Consider the following 4,149-nt stretch of genomic DNA (forward strand, 5'->3'; position numbering starts at 1 on the left):
GAGAAGATCAGTCAATCTTAGTTGGGTTTCTACATCTGTCTCTCCTGACAATTTTTTTTTCCAGTGGATATAAAATACAAGAATAATCACTGCAGCAGAAGTAACTCTGCTTTGTCATGAAAAATGCCTTAACCTCCAGGCTACAGGATTTCCTTTCCCTGTCCTTTTGCGATCTGAATGCATTTTGTGCAAGGCTTTATGCATTATGCAAATTAAGCTGATTTTATTCATCTGAGATCAAAGAATAAGCATAATACAGAAGGGACAATTCTTGTCAAATGTAAAGTCAAGCTGCATAGACGTGTCTAATGGGAAAAAAGTAAAGTAATTTACAGGAAGGAAAATCAGTGTGTTGGGGAGGTGCCTCTAGAGGGTTAAATCATGGCATAGCAGAGGCTTTGAAGACTCTTTAATTGGAAGTGGTAGCATGATGCCTAAAATCCTTTATGAATCCAGTTGGATGTTCTCAGGGTAAAATATGAAGACCAGTCAGAAAATATGTCAGGTGGAAATTCAATGGAGCAAATCCATTGACTTCAGTTCTTTCCCCCACCCCTTCATGTGAGGGCACAGGTGCAGTCCCTTGAACCTGTCACCTCATCCTTATACAGCCTCCTTGTACCTGACCTCTTCTTCCAGGAGAAGTGTCTTTGGCACACCCAGACTGCCCTGAGGGATCAGGCATAAGCAGAACGTGCACTGCCAAGTAAGAACACCTTATTTGCAGCTGACACATAGGAAATATTGTTCTTGGGTTGTTTATGCTTTATTCCCTGTGGCATCTGCTGATATATTCTTGGTCTGACTCTTATCTCTTACTGACATACATCAGAAGCATTTCTAAACCTCTGGGCGGAGAAGGGTTTGACATTTCTAGTTCAGATCAATATCACATCAGCAGAGATGAGTCAAACACTTGCAGCTCTCATTCCTGTATTATTTATCCACATTCAATTGTCTCTCACCTCTTATTGACCTTTTCTATTCAACTATTATGAAACCAAGGCCCTTTGAACCCAAGTGCCAAGTGGTGCAGCTGGATTGCAGGCTATTGTCCTGAGTAATGAGCAGCTAAAGCAACAGCAAGCAACATTCACCACTCGTTCATGCCTTACCTGAGAAAATACTGCTGAATGTAAACCAACCTGGGGAACTTGGCCTGTTGGTGGAGCCCATTGATTAAATTAGATTCCCTAGCCTCTTCCCCCAATTACAGTGTGTCTGATGAGCACCAAGCACAAATCACTGTCACTGTTTTCATACCACATAGAAGTAGACAAATTTATGATGGCTGAATCTGAAACCAGCAGAGCAGTGATGACAGTCCCTTCCTTCATGGGCAGTACCTGAACCCTGGCAATCTTCAAGGGCAGCCTCTGGCTGGCATCACTCTAAATGACGCCAGGAAATGAGGCCACTTTTTGTTTTCACATCCTATTATTCATGGCTTGTTTTAAATAGGATTATATGGATACTAGGGTTGTTTTTTGTCTTTAGCTAAACAGTAGTTAGGGCTTTATTTTACCATATGAATAGATGCATATCTTTCTCAAGTGTTTCCAGAATATTAGGGGAAGAATAACCACAAGTGTCCACATACAGGCAGAATGGGCATACACATACCTACCAGGTACACAATTTGCAGAGGAGCACTTTTCCTTTCACATAGACACCCACCACAGAACAGATTAATGACAGGCTCAGGTGGGACTCAGTTTGCACAGATCTACAAGAGACACAGAATGTTCATGTGTTTTCTGCAGCCCTGAGATATTCATATCAGCAGTACAAGGACTGTATCTTTGCTGCTACTGTATGATATAATTCAATGGAAATAATAAATCAATCAAACCTGGCTTGGCACACAACCATAATACAAAAAAAAAAAAAAAAAAAAAAAAAAAAACTGTATTAAAATAACAGAACCTGCTCATGGATGAAAACGTGATCAGGTCTACCTTGTGAATGTGTGAATTGCTTATGTATGGAATATGTGACTGTGTTCTAACCTGATTTTTTTCTTGATGTCTTTAGTGTTGATAAACCTAAATCTTTGAAAAACAACATCTTCATGTGTCATAACAGAGATATTTGTTTAATTTAAATTGGGAAAAAACTGGCAGAGCTGCTAGGATTTTAACCTTCACATGAAAGAAATGCAGGTAAGACATATCTGCTACTTAGACTATGAATCATTTCTGGGAAATAAAGTTAAGATATTAATTTAATTTTCTTATTTTAATTAGACACAGAGTAACAGCCCAGTCCTGAATATTCCACATCCTGGTGTTTGGAAGTCCAAGTCAGACAGTATTTTTTTTCTATTTTTTTTTTCTTGAGCATATCTGCATTCAAAAGGGACTTCTTCCAGAGCACCTAAAGAACTCCCTTGTCTTTATTTCCTGTAAAATTTCAAGCTCCTAGGTACCAACTGATCAAACCATTTAGAATAGCAAGACTAAGTATCGCTGAACACACATTTAACACACAAGCGCAAAAGACAGCACTGTTGGCCTTTTTACCATGATAAACAGGAAAGGAAAAAAGCCATGTGCCATGCAGCAAGATTCTCTTCTCCCCCTTCTCTTCTCCCCATTCAGCAGATACTCTGCTTCTGTGTCTTGCAAGCAAACAATGAGGAACATTTCTTGAGAAGGAAATGCTTTAAGAATTGCCATTATATAAAAAGGGAAAGGAGGGAAATGCATCAGTAAAGTAAACTAAAGCCTTTTTAGTCTGTCTAGTCTCACAAAAAGAATGGCAATAAATATTTCCATAGAAGGTATGTTTACCTCCCATAATCTCCATGACAACAATTATTTCACTAGGCTCAGAATTTTCTTCCTTCCTTTTATTTTTTTCATTTTGAATTAGCTGCTTGTGTAGACAAGCATCTGCTGCCTCTCCATCTCACAGCTGCTCCTTCTTGCTTTTATTCTTACTAGCCTGTATCCCTTACCCATTTTCAAGCAAATACTACGAGGCACTCTCTGAAATGGTCAGTCTGGGCAAAAGGCCAGGAAGTGAAATCAGCTCTTTACCAATAGATTTCCTTCTATTTTACTTTATTTCCTTAGGAAATTTTGTCTCATCCCAAAAACCATGCCAGTCCTAGAAGCTTTTTGTGGAATTACAAGACTATAGGTAGTTACTAAAAATGTAGGTGTTTCTCACTTCAAATGAAAATTCACTGATTTCAAAAAATGCTTTTATTTAGGTCAAAATCTGATAAAATACTAGAAGCATGTCATAGCATTAGGGTAAATCTGAATTAGTCTCTAATTCTCCTCTTCTGTTTGCTTTTTTCTAGGATGAGAGGACATCAGAACTCAGCATTTTCCCAGGCCTCCAAAATCTGTGGTTTACATTGGCTACTGATAGTGCCCCAGTGGACCAGGAAGCAAATTGCATAAAGGTGGTGTTGAACTTAGCACAATAATGCTTTCCAAGGGTGGCCTTTGAGCCACAAAGTATCTTCAAGGCCATGAACATCCCTCAGGACACAGTGTGTCTTCTGCAGCTGCCTAAAAGAATATGCTTGAAGACCCACATGCTGACTTTATGTGGTAACTGCCTCTTTGGTTGTGACTGTGCTTTGCTCTTTGCCTACAGTCTTTTACCACGTGGCATCAGGCTGCTGTGGGGGCTGCCCAGCTGTGCAAACACGCCCATGGGCACCAGCACCAGCTCACAAACCACTGCTGCCACACTGGGCAGTGACAGCATGGACACATGCTCCCTCTACCACTCTAGTACTTCAGCACTGGTGAACGAGCTCACGTCTCTCTTTTCTTTTGATTTTTTCCCTATTCACATCTTTTTGTGTATACGCCTTATTTTCCTGCCAACTGTTTTTTTTTTTTTTTCCTGTGCTGCAGCTCTCCATTCCTTTAAGTTACCCTGTGCTGATTTCCCTCTCCTCTCCTCTCCTCTCCTCTCCTCTCTCCTCTCCTCTCCTCTCCTCTCCTCTCCTCTCCTCTCCTCTCCTCTCCTCTCCTCTCCTCTCCTCTCCTCTCCTCTCCTCTCCTCTCCTCTCCTCTCTCCTCTCTCCTCTCTCCTCTCTCCTCTCTCCTCTCTCCTCTCTCCTCTCTCCTCTCTCCTCTCTCCTCTCTCCTCTCTCCTCTTTTTGTGCTCTCACTATTTCTGCCA

At 40.9% G+C, this 4,149-nt stretch overlaps 1 long non-coding RNA gene across 1 annotated transcript; it reads left to right on the top strand.

The window, feature by feature from the left end:
• Nucleotides 1-357: 357 nt before the first annotated feature.
• LOC137475519 (uncharacterized) lies at nucleotides 358-3,691 on the top strand. The gene is made up of 3 exons (XR_010999932.1): nucleotides 358-706; nucleotides 2,035-2,162; nucleotides 3,311-3,691. It is a non-coding gene; the product is annotated as an uncharacterized lncRNA (long non-coding RNA).
• Nucleotides 3,692-4,149: the final 458 nt, after the last annotated feature.

The sequence above is a fragment of the Anomalospiza imberbis genome, chromosome 6 (genome assembly GCF_031753505.1).
Source record: "Anomalospiza imberbis isolate Cuckoo-Finch-1a 21T00152 chromosome 6, ASM3175350v1, whole genome shotgun sequence".
NCBI classification, from domain to species: Eukaryota; Metazoa; Chordata; class Aves; order Passeriformes; family Viduidae; genus Anomalospiza; species Anomalospiza imberbis.